Raw genomic sequence first — 18,023 nt, 5'->3', positions numbered from 1 at the left:
GGAAGAAGACACCACACCATCTGAGCAGAAGATGATTTTGTTTTAAGTTATACCACTGTTCCACGAAGTTCGACAGTAAAGCAAATATAGCGATGAAGCTCGCCGAAGAAGGCATATTTTGGTGAGAGTAAGGAGGGCTATAAGGGGAGTTGGGAGGCCCTAAAAAAACAAAAACAAAAACAAAAAAAAAAAAAAAAAAAAAAAAAAAAAAAAAAAAAAAAAGTGGTAGAATGCTCGCCTGCCACGCGGGCGGCCCGGGTTCGATTCCCGGTCGATGCATCATTTTGCTTTTCCCGCGATGATGCTGCCGCGTGGCTTGAGCGCTTGAGATGCACGATCCACAAGAATGTGTAGCTGGATTTCCCTTGAGAAGGACCGAGAACGCAGCACTCGCGGGTCCCCACTAGGACGCTCGCATCATGTTCTACAGACTAGCGTCGGCCTGGCCTCACAAGTTGCCGGGTCCGGGTGCCTCCGAGGCTCTGAACTTTAACGACAAGGAGTGCTGCCTATCGTTGCAACAGCTGCAGCAGCACCGCAATCAACTGGGCCGGCAGTGCACGTGTAGCAACAGAACACGTTATCCAGGAAGTACAGTGTCTCTACGTCTAATATTGGGTACGGCATTTACCCAGTTTGCAGGACAAGCGGTGCACCCGTGCCTCGGTAGCGCAGTAGGCAGCGCGTAAGTCTCATAATCTTAAGGTCGTGAGTTCGATCCTCACCCGGGGCATTTAATTTTCTGTGACTGATGGTGGTGCTGTTGCTAGGGCGCCAACGTATTTCTTGTTTGTTATCCACAACGTTTCAACGCTTCAGCGGGAAAATGTTTACTTCCTGTTATTGCTACTTACAGCTTCCCTTTTCCTCTTCTCCCAGCAGAGCATGAAGCCAAAAGCATTGCTCTGCGACGTTTGAGGTGCGCGCCTTGCCAGTCACTATGTACAAAGATGCTCGCAAAGAGAGAGGGGCGCCGACGCGGCACTCGACACGAAATGCGACAAGCGACCGTACGAACGGTCGAACGAAACGGCCGCATCCGGTGTGGTCTAGTGGCTAGGATACCTGGCTTTCACCCAGGAGGCCCGGGTTCGATTCCCGGTACCGGAACGGAATTTTTTCCACACGAATCGTGACAGGTTTGAGCTGTCCGAGCGGCCGTTTCCCGTCCTGCTCGCAATATAGCTACTGTTTCGTGACCGTCAGCAGAATATAGACTAGGGAAGCAGACACACGACGACCATAGAAATGGTGTATGGCTTCATGCCACCTGTTTCCAGCGTAGGGCTGAGCAACTGCATCTGCCGAGGCCCGTTAGCTCAGTTGGTTAGAGCGTCGTGCTAATAACGCGAAGGTCGTGGGTTCGATCCCCCCACGGGCCACTACTCCTTTACTACTACGAAAAGGCAGCGCCGATTTCAGCTGGCGAGTGTGATGACCAGAAGATCATCACCCTGCGTGGAAGTTGACAGAGGATCCGAACCCGACTCGTCGGGAAGCGCTACAGCATTCACTCGGCAATGGCCATAATATCTTGAATACACTGGTTCTCAACCGATAAAGAGAAAATGAAAGAAAATGTCCGATTGCCGATGCGTAACAACTTTGGCCCTTGTCAGTACTTGGGCGGGTGAGCGCATGGGAACACAGGGCACTATTTGCACTTTTACTTCCTATTTTTGTTTCTCCTTTGTTTTCGGAGCTACAGCCCGATTCGGTCAGGGAGACGCCACCGTGAAATGAAGGGGGCGTGCTGTGTGTCCATCGCCTCGCCTCTCCTTAGCTCTCTCAGTCGTTTCTCGTGCTTGTCGTTTTGATAAAGGCCGATTTGAGAGCGTCAGCTCTCGCGTCAGCTGAGCAAAGTCGAGACAAGTCGAGACACACTAAGGGCTGGTATGCAGCGAGTAAGAGGGCGAAAAAACAATAATTTAAGAGCGCGTGGCAAAAGTACTCATACGCGAAATTAAAAGCCTGCTGCGGTGGCCGGGAATCGAACCCGGATCAACTGCTTGGAAGGCAACTATGCTGACCATTACACCACCACCGCACAAGCGAGCGCCGCGCGTCCGCGCTGTGTCGGCTTCCCGCCAGTCGGCAGCGGCGGAAGGTGATCGTACCTGGCAGGCGCATTTCGAGGCAGGCTAGGGGAGCACATCCAGACGCATTCGGACAGCGTATCCGCGCACATTTCGCATCCTTTGGCAAGAGTTGGGCGCCGGCGACGCAAGAGTACGCAGAGGACCGCGTTCTGGCGGCATTTTTAAGCAGTGCAGTGCAGGATTCAGCGTCTGCAGCATCTTTCCCACAGAATGCTACGGCGCTTGACGGCAGTCCCACTTTCCCTTGAGACATCTGCTCGGGAAGCAGCGTCAAGTTACCGCTGGCCCCAGCATCGGTGGTTCAGTGGTAGAATGCTCGCCTGCCACGCGGGCGGCCCGGGTTCGATTCCCGGCCGATGCATCATTTTGCTTTTCCCGCGATGATGCTGCCGCGTGGCTTGAGCGCTTGAGATGCACGATCCACAAGAATGTGTAGCTGGATTTCCCTTGAGAAGGACCGAGAACGCAGCACTCGCGGGTCCCCACTAGGACGCTCGCATCATGTTCTACAGACTAGCGTCGGCCTGGCCTCACAAGTTGCCGGGTCCGGGTGCCTCCGAGGCTCTGAACTTTAACGACAAGGAGTGCTGCCTATCGTTGCAACAGCTGCAGCAGCACCGCAATCAACTGGGCCGGCAGTGCACGTGTAGCAACAGAACACGTTATCCAGGAAGTACAGTGTCTCTACGTCTAATATTGGGTACGGCATTTACCCAGTTTGCAGGACAAGCGGTGCACCCGTGCCTCGGTAGCGCAGTAGGCAGCGCGTAAGTCTCATAATCTTAAGGTCGTGAGTTCGATCCTCACCCGGGGCATTTAATTTTCTGTGACTGATGGTGGTGCTGTTGCTAGGGCGCCAACGTATTTCTTGTTTGTTATCCACAACGTTTCAACGCTTCAGCGGGAAAATGTTTACTTCCTGTTATTGCTACTTACAGCTTCCCTTTTCCTCTTCTCCCAGCAGAGCATGAAGCCAAAAGCATTGCTCTGCGACGTTTGAGGTGCGCGCCTTGCCAGTCACTATGTGCAAAGATGCTCGCAAAGAGAGAGGGGCGCCGACGCGGCACTCGACACGAAATGCGACAAGCGACCGTACGAACGGTCGAACGAAACGGCCGCATCCGGTGTGGTCTAGTGGCTAGGATACCTGGCTTTCACCCAGGAGGCCCGGGTTCGATTCCCGGTACCGGAACGGAATTTTTTCCACACGAATCGTGACAGGTTTGAGCTGTCCGAGCGGCCGTTTCCCGTCCTGCTCGCAATATAGCTACTGTTTCGTGACCGTCAGCAGAATATAGACTAGGGAAGCAGACACACGACGACCATAGAAATGGTGTATGGCTTCATGCCACCTGTTTCCAGCGTAGGGCTGAGCAACTGCATCTGCCGAGGCCCGTTAGCTCAGTTGGTTAGAGCTCCGTGCTAATAACGCGAAGGTCGTGGGTTCGATCCCCCCACGGGCCACTACTCCTTTACTACTACGAAAAGGCAGCGCCGATTTCAGCTGGCGAGTGTGATGACCAGAAGATCATCACCCTGCGTGGAAGTTGACAGAGGATCCGAACCCGACTCGTCGGGAAGCGCTACAGCATTCACTCGGCAATGGCCATAATATCTTGAATACACTGGTTCTCAACCGATAAAGAGAAAATGAAAGAAAATGTCCGATTGCCGATGCGTAACAACTTTGGCCCTTGTCAGTACTTGGGCGGGTGAGCGCATGGGAACACAGGGCACTATTTGCACTTTTACTACCTATTTTTGTTTCTCCTTTGTTTTCGGAGCTACAGCCCGATTCGGTCAGGGAGACGCCACCGTGAAATGAAGGGGGCGTGCTGTGTGTCCATCGCCTCGCCTCTCCTTAGCTCTCTCAGTCGTTTCTCGTGCTTGTCGTTTTGATAAAGGCCGATTTGAGAGCGTCAGCTCTCGCGTCAGCTGAGCAAAGTCGAGACAAGTCGAGACACACTAAGGGCTGGTATGCAGCGAGTAAGAGGGCGAAAAAACAATAATTTAAGAGCGCGTGGCAAAAGTACTCATACGCGAAATTAAAAGCCTGCTGCGGTGGCCGGGAATCGAACCCGGATCAACTGCTTGGAAGGCAACTATGCTGACCATTACACCACCACCGCACAAGCGAGCGCCGCGCGTCCGCGCTGTGTCGGCTTCCCGCCAGTCGGCAGCGGCGGAAGGTGATCGTACCTGGCAGGCGCATTTCGAGGCAGGCTAGGGGAGCACATCCAGACGCATTCGGACAGCGTATCCGCGCACATCGCGCGGAGCAGCGGAGCGGTTGCGGCTTTGTTTACATCGCGGGGCGGCGCTCAGCGAGTGTTTCGAGGTCCACGTGTTCAAGTTTCTTCAACGTGAGTACCATGTCGACAGTTACTAGGGCAAACACTGCGCAGTTTGTGTTCGATAGAAATGCTTTGCGGCCCACCGCTTTTGAAATCCACGAATTTATATTCGAAGATTTGAAAATCCCGGAAGATCTAGTGGACACTTTTCAGTTGGATTTCGCGCAATATTCGCTATTTTTGAAGTTCTTTTCCGGCGACATCTGTGAAAAATTTGTTGAAAAATTTGGCGGAGTGCGTAAATTTAGGCATGTCGATGGCACAGTCAGTGATGTGCAGATTGTGCCCTCGGGTTATGGTGTTAGAACGGTTCGAGTATTTAATGTGCCCCCTGAATGCGGCAATGATTTGATTGCGCGTGCTCTCACTCAGTACGGCGTTGTCTTGTCGGTAGTTAACGAAAAGTGGTCTAGTGCCTACCGGTACCAGGTTAATAGTGGAGTACGTAGTGTCCGCATTGACTTGAAGAAACACATTCCATCCTACGTAATGATTGCGGGCTGTAGGGCTCAAGTGACTTATATCGGCCAGCCACCCACATGCTCAATTTGTCATTCCACTGAGCATTTACGTGTTGATTGTCCCCGTAGACGACCCGTGCAGCTTCCACGTAGTGATGCTGCGGCTACTGGTGGCCACTTTGTGCCACTACTGAGTGAAATAGTAGCGGGCACTGTATCACAACCCCGCCCTGCCGACCCTATTCGTGCTGAGGATGTACCAAGTGAGGTGAATGTTACTGTAGACGCGCCACTGGATCGAATGGAGGACGCTCCCATTTTGTCTTCGGCTGTGGTAGAGTCGGATTCAGTTGCTAGGGAGGTCCCAGATGTTTCGGATCATACACCAGATGCTATTTCGGAAGAGATGGACACCTCCTTACCACCGCCTCCGCCGCCTGAAGAAGTTCCCCTGGCACCGAGGAAAGGGCGTACAAAGAAAAATAAAAATAAGGGTACTAGGAGTCAGCAGTCAGATGATTTACCGCGCACCCCCGTATCAGAGAGTGGCAGTGAGAGTGAAGTTCAGACATCGTGCCCCCCTGCCTCTGACAGCTCTGCGCGCCAGGAGCGTATAAGGGAACAAACAGCACATCTAAAGGTGTTCTTAAATACGGCACGCGAACAGGGTGCGCATGCTGCGAAGCGCAAAAGCGAGCAAAGTAGCGAGCAGCTGCCGCAGCGCACGCGCAGGCATTCGGCGACGTCGGCCGCCGGTACAGCAACAACACAGGCGGACGAGGCCACGTACACAGACACCGCTGGTGGTCGCGCCCAACCGACCGACCGACCAACGGAGACGCCCTGGTGGAAGCAGGAGGAGGACGACCCTGGATCCCATTAGCGGCTTTCGGCGGACCTGCTGTAATTCGTGCCCCGTTTACCTGCGACGTTATGTTACGCTGTTCCTGCACGCTGACAGTAATTTTCTGCACAGTATTGTCCACGAGTTACGTAATGGGTTGCAGTGCTTCTTGTCAGTTTTATTGGTGTGCTTCAGACGCTGCATCTGCGTCTTCCGTTTCTCATTTTTCTTGCTAATGCTTGAGTGTCTGTGTTTTAAATGGCCGCCGCTCGTCAACATCTAAAGATCTTCTCAGTTTTATCACTCAATGTAAATCGCATCATAGCTGCGCATAAAATAGCAAGTTTTATAGACTTTTTAACTTTGGGAGGCTATGACGTTGCATTGCTCCAAGAAGTTACTGTTAAGCGCTTCAATAACGTCCCTGGTTATGATGTCATCTATAACATTAACGTTGAAGGTACTTGTGGCACCGCTGTTCTTTATAAAACTGTCTTGCAACCAACTAACGTTCAATTTTTACCGAATGGCCGCTTACTTACGTGTACGATCCAGGATGTCACATTTATTAATATATACGCGCCGAGTGGCACTGATCATAAACGTGCACGTTCTGTTTTTTTTAATCAAGATGTGGTTCCGTTTTTTGCGTCGACCCGCAATGTCGTAGTTGGCGGCGATTTTAACTGTGTTACTGCCGCAGCCGATCAATTTCCCACGGCTACCATGTGCCCGGAACTTTCCCAACTAATTGTGACAAATGACTTGATCGATGTTTGGCGTCATTTTCATCCTACCACGACGCAATACACACATTTTTATGCGAACGGTGCCAGCAGAATTGATCGCATTTATGTGTCGCGGCCGCTTCAAACCTATCTTCATAGGGTTGCGGTACATCCCGTCGCTTTTAGCGATCACTGCGGGGTTGTGTGTGACGTGCAATTACTGGCGAATAGGCAGGCGCCACCTTCCCGTGTTTGGAAACTCAATACCCGTCATCTCTCTGACGCCGGTTTACGTTGCGAGATTCAGAATGTGTGGCAGTTTTGTTCTGAAAAACGGGGAAGCTATGCCTCGGTCTTACAATGGTGGGTCGACCTAGCCAAACCGCAGTTGCGCAGTGTTGCGATGCGGTATGCAAGGGAGGCGTCATTTTGGGAGAGGCGCACCATTGCCTTTTATCAGCAGTGCCTCCAGGATGCGCTTGATGCGCCCGTGGCGCCAGATCAAAACTTACGCGCACGTTTGAATAGAATTAAAAGCAAGATACTCCAGCATCACCTCCACAAGGCACAAGGTGTTCTGATCAGGAGCCGACCGCAGTGTGAGACCATTGACGAAGTGCCAACGCTTTACCACTTGGCACGCGAGAAACGGTTGGCGCGGAGGAAAGACATTACCACCCTCATCACGGACACTGGTGCTCGTCTCACGGCGAAGCATGAGATCGTTCCCCACGTCACCGACCACTTTAAGAGATTGTTCGGACGGACAGCTGCCGATGATGTCGCACGTTCATTTCTGTTAGATGAATTGGATACTGTCATCTCCGAATCTGACCGTCAGTCACTGGATGAGATGTTGTCACGGGACGATGTGAAGGACGTGTTGCGTTCGTGTCGTCGAGGGAAGTCTCCAGGTCCAGATGGCCTTCCCATCGAATTTTACCTGGCTTATTGGGATATTTTCGGTGAGACATTGACGATCATGATCAATGAAATTGTTCGTGGTGCTGCTGTCCCTTCGAAGTTCGTTGCAGGGCGTATTATATTAATTCCGAAGACACCGACAGCATGCCGTGTTGAGGCATTACGCCCTATCACACTTTTAAATGCAGACTATAAACTGGCGGCACGATGCCTCGCAACGAAACTCAGTGTGCTCATGGACAAGATAATCAGTCCCTTTCAGTCGTGTGGTGTGCAACGCCGTAGCATTTTTCACGCTGCGGCTTCATACCGAGACGTGGTCGCGTACGCAGCCATTAATGACCTGTCCGCTGGCATTCTCTCCATCGACTTTGCCAATGCATTCGACCGTATCGGGCACGATTATCTTCTGTCCGTCATGACAAAACTGGGGTTCGGCGGCCACTTTCTCGATGCTATACGGAATCTTTTAACGTCGGCGACGTCCGTCATTGTCATCAATGGTTGGCAGTCGCCGCCCATTCCTATTACAAGATCCGTCAGACAGGGCTGTCCTTTATCAATGCTCCTATTTGTCATTGCGCTCGACCCGTTTTTGCGCGCAGTCGGTCGAATCATTGAAGGTGTCCAGCTCTGTCACGTCTCTCTCAAATGTGCTGCCTATGCTGACGACGTGGGACTTTTCATGGGGCGGGCACATGACTTGGACAGAGTTCGGGATGTTCTGATATTGTACGAACGTGCCTCTGGCGCCGTTCTGAATGTGCGGAAAACTGTATTGGTACCACTGGGTCGTCGGGGACTGTCTGCTGAACGGGACTGGTTCCGTGTTGTGCGCACCCACAAAATTTTAGGACTCGACATTGTAGCGTGCCCACAAAAAATGCAAGTTTTAAACTGGAGACGCGTTCTTGGCACTGTGAAGGCCCTATGTCGCAGCCACTCAGGTCGCCGCCTCAACTTACATCAACGTGTGGCTGTCATTAACACATTCATCTTATCGAATGCGTGGTACATCGCCCAACTGCTTAGTGTTCCGAAGCCGATCGGGAGGGCGATTTCGCAGGCAGTCTACTGGCTCCTGTGGCGGCATGAAATTTTTAAAGTCAAGGCTTCGACCTGTGTCATCGACAGGCAGCTGGGCGGCCTCGGTTTCACCGACGTTCCACGCAAATGCGGCGCTCTGCTCGTCCACCGGACGGCCACCCTGCAGTCCGACAACCCGGCAGGAAGCACCGCGGCACTCCTGGAGCTCTACCGCCCACGCTCTGAAGCGGCGCCCGTCTCTCTCGCGGCCATCCCGTATAAGATGTCCTACATACGGGAGTACTTTTTAACGAGGAGCTACGCTCTTTCAACGGCTACCGACAGACACAGGACCGCCCGCGGACTCTACGTTGCCCTGACTGGACAACCTCCGCGTCATAAACTGGTGTTCCGGAACCCCACAGTGGAATGGGTGAACGTGTGGGCAAACATCAACAACCCGGTGTTGCCGTCGGATGTGAGTGCGCTCTGGTTTAAGATCGTCAACAACACCCTAGCGACGAACCAGCGGCTTGCCGACATTCATCTCCTTCCCTCTGCCAACTGTGGTCGATGTGGTGCTGTGGACACACGGGAACATCGTTTTGAGTGTGCATCGGTGTCGACGGTATGGCGGCTGTGTCAACGAATGGTCGCCCACATTAATAGAACGCCTCCTCACCTTGTGACTGTTCGTCGTGTGATAGTGCCTAACTTCAAAGCTTTCCCGCGGACGAAAAATAACGCCACTGTCTGGATCTTAGGGCATACGATTTATGCCCTTATCGATATGGCCGTCACTGATACTGTGATTTACCTAGATTATTTGTGGGCCCAGTATATGACACTGAAGGATTGCGTTCAATTTCGCGAATTGTTTGCGAATTTTTTGAAGGCGGCCTTGGATTACGGCTATGAAATGGAACTGCGGCAAACACCTTGAACTGAGATTTACTGAGCTGACGCGTTCTATTTTTAATTTCTTTTTCCTTCTTTTATTTGTTTTATTTGCGTTATGGTTGGTGACTTGTGCCACACCCACACTACGGGTCGTTCTGGTTTTATCTCCAAGAGAGGAGTGTCCTTTTACTTTTGAGGAATTTTATTTTGTTCACAAGACTTCATGGGTATTTTAGAAGATACAGCCTGTTTGTGTGGAACATTCATAGTTGCAGGAGTGTTTTTTTACAATCTTTTAAATCCTGTTCCCAGACTGTCGCGATTTCATTTTATTACTTTCCTGTGATTTCTGTTTCTTTCGTGTGATGCACACATCGACATAAACTCTCATGTTGTGCTGTTGTGCTGCGTTGCCACCTGTTTTGTAACAACTCTCTGCTACATCGGAGTGACTGACGTTAGTCAGGAGGGACAATATATTTTTCTTTTAAGTGGAATATGAGTTTAGTTGAACTACGAGCAGAAGAGTTGAACCAGCGGAGGAAAGAAGACCGTCCACGAATTCCGCGATAAAATTTTTCTTAGTTCTCCATTTTTTCTGTGGAAGAAGACACCACACCATCTGAGCAGAAGATGATTTTGTTTTAAGTTATACCACTGTTCCACGAAGTTCGACAGTAAAGCAAATATAGCGATGAAGCTCGCCGAAGAAGGCATATTTTGGTGAGAGTAAGGAGGGCTATAAGGGGAGTTGGGAGGCCCTAAAAAAACAAAAACAAAAACAAAAAAAAAAAAAAAAAAAAAAAAAAAAAAAAAAAAAAAGTGGTAGAATGCTCGCCTGCCACGCGGGCGGCCCGGGTTCGATTCCCGGTCGATGCATCATTTTGCTTTTCCCGCGATGATGCTGCCGCGTGGCTTGAGCGCTTGAGATGCACGATCCACAAGAATGTGTAGCTGGATTTCCCTTGAGAAGGACCGAGAACGCAGCACTCGCGGGTCCCCACTAGGACGCTCGCATCATGTTCTACAGACTAGCGTCGGCCTGGCCTCACAAGTTGCCGGGTCCGGGTGCCTCCGAGGCTCTGAACTTTAACGACAAGGAGTGCTGCCTATCGTTGCAACAGCTGCAGCAGCACCGCAATCAACTGGGCCGGCAGTGCACGTGTAGCAACAGAACACGTTATCCAGGAAGTACAGTGTCTCTACGTCTAATATTGGGTACGGCATTTACCCAGTTTGCAGGACAAGCGGTGCACCCGTGCCTCGGTAGCGCAGTAGGCAGCGCGTAAGTCTCATAATCTTAAGGTCGTGAGTTCGATCCTCACCCGGGGCATTTAATTTTCTGTGACTGATGGTGGTGCTGTTGCTAGGGCGCCAACGTATTTCTTGTTTGTTATCCACAACGTTTCAACGCTTCAGCGGGAAAATGTTTACTTCCTGTTATTGCTACTTACAGCTTCCCTTTTCCTCTTCTCCCAGCAGAGCATGAAGCCAAAAGCATTGCTCTGCGACGTTTGAGGTGCGCGCCTTGCCAGTCACTATGTACAAAGATGCTCGCAAAGAGAGAGGGGCGCCGACGCGGCACTCGACACGAAATGCGACAAGCGACCGTACGAACGGTCGAACGAAACGGCCGCATCCGGTGTGGTCTAGTGGCTAGGATACCTGGCTTTCACCCAGGAGGCCCGGGTTCGATTCCCGGTACCGGAACGGAATTTTTTCCACACGAATCGTGACAGGTTTGAGCTGTCCGAGCGGCCGTTTCCCGTCCTGCTCGCAATATAGCTACTGTTTCGTGACCGTCAGCAGAATATAGACTAGGGAAGCAGACACACGACGACCATAGAAATGGTGTATGGCTTCATGCCACCTGTTTCCAGCGTAGGGCTGAGCAACTGCATCTGCCGAGGCCCGTTAGCTCAGTTGGTTAGAGCGTCGTGCTAATAACGCGAAGGTCGTGGGTTCGATCCCCCCACGGGCCACTACTCCTTTACTACTACGAAAAGGCAGCGCCGATTTCAGCTGGCGAGTGTGATGACCAGAAGATCATCACCCTGCGTGGAAGTTGACAGAGGATCCGAACCCGACTCGTCGGGAAGCGCTACAGCATTCACTCGGCAATGGCCATAATATCTTGAATACACTGGTTCTCAACCGATAAAGAGAAAATGAAAGAAAATGTCCGATTGCCGATGCGTAACAACTTTGGCCCTTGTCAGTACTTGGGCGGGTGAGCGCATGGGAACACAGGGCACTATTTGCACTTTTACTTCCTATTTTTGTTTCTCCTTTGTTTTCGGAGCTACAGCCCGATTCGGTCAGGGAGACGCCACCGTGAAATGAAGGGGGCGTGCTGTGTGTCCATCGCCTCGCCTCTCCTTAGCTCTCTCAGTCGTTTCTCGTGCTTGTCGTTTTGATAAAGGCCGATTTGAGAGCGTCAGCTCTCGCGTCAGCTGAGCAAAGTCGAGACAAGTCGAGACACACTAAGGGCTGGTATGCAGCGAGTAAGAGGGCGAAAAAACAATAATTTAAGAGCGCGTGGCAAAAGTACTCATACGCGAAATTAAAAGCCTGCTGCGGTGGCCGGGAATCGAACCCGGATCAACTGCTTGGAAGGCAACTATGCTGACCATTACACCACCACCGCACAAGCGAGCGCCGCGCGTCCGCGCTGTGTCGGCTTCCCGCCAGTCGGCAGCGGCGGAAGGTGATCGTACCTGGCAGGCGCATTTCGAGGCAGGCTAGGGGAGCACATCCAGACGCATTCGGACAGCGTATCCGCGCACATTTCGCATCCTTTGGCAAGAGTTGGGCGCCGGCGACGCAAGAGTACGCAGAGGACCGCGTTCTGGCGGCATTTTTAAGCAGTGCAGTGCAGGATTCAGCGTCTGCAGCATCTTTCCCACAGAATGCTACGGCGCTTGACGGCAGTCCCACTTTCCCTTGAGACATCTGCTCGGGAAGCAGCGTCAAGTTACCGCTGGCCCCAGCATCGGTGGTTCAGTGGTAGAATGCTCGCCTGCCACGCGGGCGGCCCGGGTTCGATTCCCGGCCGATGCATCATTTTGCTTTTCCCGCGATGATGCTGCCGCGTGGCTTGAGCGCTTGAGATGCACGATCCACAAGAATGTGTAGCTGGATTTCCCTTGAGAAGGACCGAGAACGCAGCACTCGCGGGTCCCCACTAGGACGCTCGCATCATGTTCTACAGACTAGCGTCGGCCTGGCCTCACAAGTTGCCGGGTCCGGGTGCCTCCGAGGCTCTGAACTTTAACGACAAGGAGTGCTGCCTATCGTTGCAACAGCTGCAGCAGCACCGCAATCAACTGGGCCGGCAGTGCACGTGTAGCAACAGAACACGTTATCCAGGAAGTACAGTGTCTCTACGTCTAATATTGGGTACGGCATTTACCCAGTTTGCAGGACAAGCGGTGCACCCGTGCCTCGGTAGCGCAGTAGGCAGCGCGTAAGTCTCATAATCTTAAGGTCGTGAGTTCGATCCTCACCCGGGGCATTTAATTTTCTGTGACTGATGGTGGTGCTGTTGCTAGGGCGCCAACGTATTTCTTGTTTGTTATCCACAACGTTTCAACGCTTCAGCGGGAAAATGTTTACTTCCTGTTATTGCTACTTACAGCTTCCCTTTTCCTCTTCTCCCAGCAGAGCATGAAGCCAAAAGCATTGCTCTGCGACGTTTGAGGTGCGCGCCTTGCCAGTCACTATGTGCAAAGATGCTCGCAAAGAGAGAGGGGCGCCGACGCGGCACTCGACACGAAATGCGACAAGCGACCGTACGAACGGTCGAACGAAACGGCCGCATCCGGTGTGGTCTAGTGGCTAGGATACCTGGCTTTCACCCAGGAGGCCCGGGTTCGATTCCCGGTACCGGAACGGAATTTTTTCCACACGAATCGTGACAGGTTTGAGCTGTCCGAGCGGCCGTTTCCCGTCCTGCTCGCAATATAGCTACTGTTTCGTGACCGTCAGCAGAATATAGACTAGGGAAGCAGACACACGACGACCATAGAAATGGTGTATGGCTTCATGCCACCTGTTTCCAGCGTAGGGCTGAGCAACTGCATCTGCCGAGGCCCGTTAGCTCAGTTGGTTAGAGCTCCGTGCTAATAACGCGAAGGTCGTGGGTTCGATCCCCCCACGGGCCACTACTCCTTTACTACTACGAAAAGGCAGCGCCGATTTCAGCTGGCGAGTGTGATGACCAGAAGATCATCACCCTGCGTGGAAGTTGACAGAGGATCCGAACCCGACTCGTCGGGAAGCGCTACAGCATTCACTCGGCAATGGCCATAATATCTTGAATACACTGGTTCTCAACCGATAAAGAGAAAATGAAAGAAAATGTCCGATTGCCGATGCGTAACAACTTTGGCCCTTGTCAGTACTTGGGCGGGTGAGCGCATGGGAACACAGGGCACTATTTGCACTTTTACTACCTATTTTTGTTTCTCCTTTGTTTTCGGAGCTACAGCCCGATTCGGTCAGGGAGACGCCACCGTGAAATGAAGGGGGCGTGCTGTGTGTCCATCGCCTCGCCTCTCCTTAGCTCTCTCAGTCGTTTCTCGTGCTTGTCGTTTTGATAAAGGCCGATTTGAGAGCGTCAGCTCTCGCGTCAGCTGAGCAAAGTCGAGACAAGTCGAGACACACTAAGGGCTGGTATGCAGCGAGTAAGAGGGCGAAAAAACAATAATTTAAGAGCGCGTGGCAAAAGTACTCATACGCGAAATTAAAAGCCTGCTGCGGTGGCCGGGAATCGAACCCGGATCAACTGCTTGGAAGGCAACTATGCTGACCATTACACCACCACCGCACAAGCGAGCGCCGCGCGTCCGCGCTGTGTCGGCTTCCCGCCAGTCGGCAGCGGCGGAAGGTGATCGTACCTGGCAGGCGCATTTCGAGGCAGGCTAGGGGAGCACATCCAGACGCATTCGGACAGCGTATCCGCGCACATTTCGCATCCTTTGGCAAGAGTTGGGCGCCGGCGACGCAAGAGTACGCAGAGGACCGCGTTCTGGCGGCATTTTTAAGCAGTGCAGTGCAGGATTCAGCGTCTGCAGCATCTTTCCCACAGAATGCTACGGCGCTTGACGGCAGTCCCACTTTCCCTTGAGACATCTGCTCGGGAAGCAGCGTCAAGTTACCGCTGGCCCCAGCATCGGTGGTTCAGTGGTAGAATGCTCGCCTGCCACGCGGGCGGCCCGGGTTCGATTCCCGGCCGATGCATCATTTTGCTTTTCCCGCGATGATGCTGCCGCGTGGCTTGAGCGCTTGAGATGCACGATCCACAAGAATGTGTAGCTGGATTTCCCTTGAGAAGGACCGAGAACGCAGCACTCGCGGGTCCCCACTAGGACGCTCGCATCATGTTCTACAGACTAGCGTCGGCCTGGCCTCACAAGTTGCCGGGTCCGGGTGCCTCCGAGGCTCTGAACTTTAACGACAAGGAGTGCTGCCTATCGTTGCAACAGCTGCAGCAGCACCGCAATCAACTGGGCCGGCAGTGCACGTGTAGCAACAGAACACGTTATCCAGGAAGTACAGTGTCTCTACGTCTAATATTGGGTACGGCATTTACCCAGTTTGCAGGACAAGCGGTGCACCCGTGCCTCGGTAGCGCAGTAGGCAGCGCGTAAGTCTCATAATCTTAAGGTCGTGAGTTCGATCCTCACCCGGGGCATTTAATTTTCTGTGACTGATGGTGGTGCTGTTGCTAGGGCGCCAACGTATTTCTTGTTTGTTATCCACAACGTTTCAACGCTTCAGCGGGAAAATGTTTACTTCCTGTTATTGCTACTTACAGCTTCCCTTTTCCTCTTCTCCCAGCAGAGCATGAAGCCAAAAGCATTGCTCTGCGACGTTTGAGGTGCGCGCCTTGCCAGTCACTATGTGCAAAGATGCTCGCAAAGAGAGAGGGGCGCCGACGCGGCACTCGACACGAAATGCGACAAGCGACCGTACGAACGGTCGAACGAAACGGCCGCATCCGGTGTGGTCTAGTGGCTAGGATACCTGGCTTTCACCCAGGAGGCCCGGGTTCGATTCCCGGTACCGGAACGGAATTTTTTCCACACGAATCGTGACAGGTTTGAGCTGTCCGAGCGGCCGTTTCCCGTCCTGCTCGCAATATAGCTACTGTTTCGTGACCGTCAGCAGAATATAGACTAGGGAAGCAGACACACGACGACCATAGAAATGGTGTATGGCTTCATGCCACCTGTTTCCAGCGTAGGGCTGAGCAACTGCATCTGCCGAGGCCCGTTAGCTCAGTTGGTTAGAGCTCCGTGCTAATAACGCGAAGGTCGTGGGTTCGATCCCCCCACGGGCCACTACTCCTTTACTACTACGAAAAGGCAGCGCCGATTTCAGCTGGCGAGTGTGATGACCAGAAGATCATCACCCTGCGTGGAAGTTGACAGAGGATCCGAACCCGACTCGTCGGGAAGCGCTACAGCATTCACTCGGCAATGGCCATAATATCTTGAATACACTGGTTCTCAACCGATAAAGAGAAAATGAAAGAAAATGTCCGATTGCCGATGCGTAACAACTTTGGCCCTTGTCAGTACTTGGGCGGGTGAGCGCATGGGAACACAGGGCACTATTTGCACTTTTACTACCTATTTTTGTTTCTCCTTTGTTTTCGGAGCTACAGCCCGATTCGGTCAGGGAGACGCCACCGTGAAATGAAGGGGGCGTGCTGTGTGTCCATCGCCTCGCCTCTCCTTAGCTCTCTCAGTCGTTTCTCGTGCTTGTCGTTTTGATAAAGGCCGATTTGAGAGCGTCAGCTCTCGCGTCAGCTGAGCAAAGTCGAGACAAGTCGAGACACACTAAGGGCTGGTATGCAGCGAGTAAGAGGGCGAAAAAACAATAATTTAAGAGCGCGTGGCAAAAGTACTCATACGCGAAATTAAAAGCCTGCTGCGGTGGCCGGGAATCGAACCCGGATCAACTGCTTGGAAGGCAACTATGCTGACCATTACACCACCACCGCACAAGCGAGCGCCGCGCGTCCGCGCTGTGTCGGCTTCCCGCCAGTCGGCAGCGGCGGAAGGTGATCGTACCTGGCAGGCGCATTTCGAGGCAGGCTAGGGGAGCACATCCAGACGCATTCGGACAGCGTATCCGCGCACATTTCGCATCCTTTGGCAAGAGTTGGGCGCCGGCGACGCAAGAGTACGCAGAGGACCGCGTTCTGGCGGCATTTTTAAGCAGTGCAGTGCAGGATTCAGCGTCTGCAGCATCTTTCCCACAGAATGCTACGGCGCTTGACGGCAGTCCCACTTTCCCTTGAGACATCTGCTCGGGAAGCAGCGTCAAGTTACCGCTGGCCCCAGCATCGGTGGTTCAGTGGTAGAATGCTCGCCTGCCACGCGGGCGGCCCGGGTTCGATTCCCGGCCGATGCATCATTTTGCTTTTCCCGCGATGATGCTGCCGCGTGGCTTGAGCGCTTGAGATGCACGATCCACAAGAATGTGTAGCTGGATTTCCCTTGAGAAGGACCGAGAACGCAGCACTCGCGGGTCCCCACTAGGACGCTCGCATCATGTTCTACAGACTAGCGTCGGCCTGGCCTCACAAGTTGCCGGGTCCGGGTGCCTCCGAGGCTCTGAACTTTAACGACAAGGAGTGCTGCCTATCGTTGCAACAGCTGCAGCAGCACCGCAATCAACTGGGCCGGCAGTGCACGTGTAGCAACAGAACACGTTATCCAGGAAGTACAGTGTCTCTACGTCTAATATTGGGTACGGCATTTACCCAGTTTGCAGGACAAGCGGTGCACCCGTGCCTCGGTAGCGCAGTAGGCAGCGCGTAAGTCTCATAATCTTAAGGTCGTGAGTTCGATCCTCACCCGGGGCATTTAATTTTCTGTGACTGATGGTGGTGCTGTTGCTAGGGCGCCAACGTATTTCTTGTTTGTTATCCACAACGTTTCAACGCTTCAGCGGGAAAATGTTTACTTCCTGTTATTGCTACTTACAGCTTCCCTTTTCCTCTTCTCCCAGCAGAGCATGAAGCCAAAAGCATTGCTCTGCGACGTTTGAGGTGCGCGCCTTGCCAGTCACTATGTGCAAAGATGCTCGCAAAGAGAGAGGGGCGCCGACGCGGCACTCGACACGAAATGCGACAAGCGACCGTACGAACGGTCGAACGAAACGGCCGCATCCGGTGTGGTCTAGTGGCTAGGATACCTGGCTTTCACCCAGGAGGCCCGGGTTCGATTCCCGGTACCGGAACGGAATTTTTTCCACACGAATCGTGACAGGTTTGAGCTGTCCGAGCGGCCGTTTCCCGTCCTGCTCGCAATATAGCTACTGTTTCGTGACCGTCAGCAGAATATAGACTAGGGAAGCAGACACACGACGACCATAGAAATGGTGTATGGCTTCATGCCACCTGTTTCCAGCGTAGGGCTGAGCAACTGCATCTGCCGAGGCCCGTTAGCTCAGTTGGTTAGAGCGTCGTGCTAATAACGCGAAGGTCGTGGGTTCGATCCCCCCACGGGCCACTACTCCTTTACTACTACGAAAAGGCAGCGCCGATTTCAGCTGGCGAGTGTGATGACCAGAAGATCATCACCCTGCGTGGAAGTTGACAGAGGATCCGAACCCGACTCGTCGGGAAGCGCTACAGCATTCACTCGGCAATGGCCATAATATCTTGAATACAC

The 18,023-nt window shown here is 52.8% G+C and overlaps 27 non-coding genes across 27 annotated transcripts; 22 read left to right on the top strand and 5 right to left on the bottom strand.

The window, feature by feature from the left end:
• Positions 1–660: 660 nt before the first annotated feature.
• Positions 661–733, top strand: Trnam-cau. Its single transcript has one exon. It is a non-coding gene; the product is annotated as a tRNA-Met (tRNA).
• Positions 734–1,038: 305 nt separating this feature from the next.
• Positions 1,039–1,110, top strand: Trnae-uuc. Its single transcript has one exon. It is a non-coding gene; the product is annotated as a tRNA-Glu (tRNA).
• A 198-nt stretch (positions 1,111–1,308) lies between these two features.
• On the top strand, positions 1,309–1,382 carry Trnai-aau. Its single transcript has one exon. It is a non-coding gene; the product is annotated as a tRNA-Ile (tRNA).
• Positions 1,383–1,975: 593 nt separating this feature from the next.
• Positions 1,976–2,047, bottom strand: Trnag-ucc. The gene has a single exon. It is a non-coding gene; the product is annotated as a tRNA-Gly (tRNA).
• Positions 2,048–2,389: 342 nt separating this feature from the next.
• Trnag-gcc lies at positions 2,390–2,460 on the top strand. Its single transcript has one exon. It is a non-coding gene; the product is annotated as a tRNA-Gly (tRNA).
• Positions 2,461–2,841: 381 nt separating this feature from the next.
• Positions 2,842–2,914, top strand: Trnam-cau. The gene has a single exon. It is a non-coding gene; the product is annotated as a tRNA-Met (tRNA).
• A 305-nt stretch (positions 2,915–3,219) lies between these two features.
• Trnae-uuc lies at positions 3,220–3,291 on the top strand. The gene has a single exon. It is a non-coding gene; the product is annotated as a tRNA-Glu (tRNA).
• A 198-nt stretch (positions 3,292–3,489) lies between these two features.
• Positions 3,490–3,563, top strand: Trnai-aau. Its single transcript has one exon. It is a non-coding gene; the product is annotated as a tRNA-Ile (tRNA).
• Positions 3,564–4,156: 593 nt separating this feature from the next.
• On the bottom strand, positions 4,157–4,228 carry Trnag-ucc. Its single transcript has one exon. It is a non-coding gene; the product is annotated as a tRNA-Gly (tRNA).
• A 6,368-nt stretch (positions 4,229–10,596) lies between these two features.
• Trnam-cau lies at positions 10,597–10,669 on the top strand. Its single transcript has one exon. It is a non-coding gene; the product is annotated as a tRNA-Met (tRNA).
• A 305-nt stretch (positions 10,670–10,974) lies between these two features.
• Trnae-uuc lies at positions 10,975–11,046 on the top strand. Its single transcript has one exon. It is a non-coding gene; the product is annotated as a tRNA-Glu (tRNA).
• Positions 11,047–11,244: 198 nt separating this feature from the next.
• Trnai-aau lies at positions 11,245–11,318 on the top strand. Its single transcript has one exon. It is a non-coding gene; the product is annotated as a tRNA-Ile (tRNA).
• Positions 11,319–11,911: 593 nt separating this feature from the next.
• On the bottom strand, positions 11,912–11,983 carry Trnag-ucc. Its single transcript has one exon. It is a non-coding gene; the product is annotated as a tRNA-Gly (tRNA).
• Positions 11,984–12,325: 342 nt separating this feature from the next.
• Positions 12,326–12,396, top strand: Trnag-gcc. Its single transcript has one exon. It is a non-coding gene; the product is annotated as a tRNA-Gly (tRNA).
• A 381-nt stretch (positions 12,397–12,777) lies between these two features.
• On the top strand, positions 12,778–12,850 carry Trnam-cau. The gene has a single exon. It is a non-coding gene; the product is annotated as a tRNA-Met (tRNA).
• Positions 12,851–13,155: 305 nt separating this feature from the next.
• On the top strand, positions 13,156–13,227 carry Trnae-uuc. Its single transcript has one exon. It is a non-coding gene; the product is annotated as a tRNA-Glu (tRNA).
• A 198-nt stretch (positions 13,228–13,425) lies between these two features.
• On the top strand, positions 13,426–13,499 carry Trnai-aau. The gene has a single exon. It is a non-coding gene; the product is annotated as a tRNA-Ile (tRNA).
• A 593-nt stretch (positions 13,500–14,092) lies between these two features.
• Trnag-ucc lies at positions 14,093–14,164 on the bottom strand. Its single transcript has one exon. It is a non-coding gene; the product is annotated as a tRNA-Gly (tRNA).
• Positions 14,165–14,506: 342 nt separating this feature from the next.
• Positions 14,507–14,577, top strand: Trnag-gcc. Its single transcript has one exon. It is a non-coding gene; the product is annotated as a tRNA-Gly (tRNA).
• A 381-nt stretch (positions 14,578–14,958) lies between these two features.
• On the top strand, positions 14,959–15,031 carry Trnam-cau. The gene has a single exon. It is a non-coding gene; the product is annotated as a tRNA-Met (tRNA).
• Positions 15,032–15,336: 305 nt separating this feature from the next.
• Trnae-uuc lies at positions 15,337–15,408 on the top strand. Its single transcript has one exon. It is a non-coding gene; the product is annotated as a tRNA-Glu (tRNA).
• Positions 15,409–15,606: 198 nt separating this feature from the next.
• Trnai-aau lies at positions 15,607–15,680 on the top strand. Its single transcript has one exon. It is a non-coding gene; the product is annotated as a tRNA-Ile (tRNA).
• A 593-nt stretch (positions 15,681–16,273) lies between these two features.
• On the bottom strand, positions 16,274–16,345 carry Trnag-ucc. The gene has a single exon. It is a non-coding gene; the product is annotated as a tRNA-Gly (tRNA).
• A 342-nt stretch (positions 16,346–16,687) lies between these two features.
• On the top strand, positions 16,688–16,758 carry Trnag-gcc. Its single transcript has one exon. It is a non-coding gene; the product is annotated as a tRNA-Gly (tRNA).
• A 381-nt stretch (positions 16,759–17,139) lies between these two features.
• Trnam-cau lies at positions 17,140–17,212 on the top strand. The gene has a single exon. It is a non-coding gene; the product is annotated as a tRNA-Met (tRNA).
• A 305-nt stretch (positions 17,213–17,517) lies between these two features.
• Positions 17,518–17,589, top strand: Trnae-uuc. The gene has a single exon. It is a non-coding gene; the product is annotated as a tRNA-Glu (tRNA).
• A 198-nt stretch (positions 17,590–17,787) lies between these two features.
• On the top strand, positions 17,788–17,861 carry Trnai-aau. The gene has a single exon. It is a non-coding gene; the product is annotated as a tRNA-Ile (tRNA).
• Positions 17,862–18,023: the final 162 nt, after the last annotated feature.

This window comes from Schistocerca piceifrons, chromosome 2, assembly GCF_021461385.2.
Source record: "Schistocerca piceifrons isolate TAMUIC-IGC-003096 chromosome 2, iqSchPice1.1, whole genome shotgun sequence".
Taxonomy (NCBI): domain Eukaryota; kingdom Metazoa; phylum Arthropoda; class Insecta; order Orthoptera; family Acrididae; genus Schistocerca; species Schistocerca piceifrons.
The sequence above is the reverse complement of the archived record's forward strand: the minus strand, read 5'-3'. Positions and strand labels throughout refer to the sequence as shown.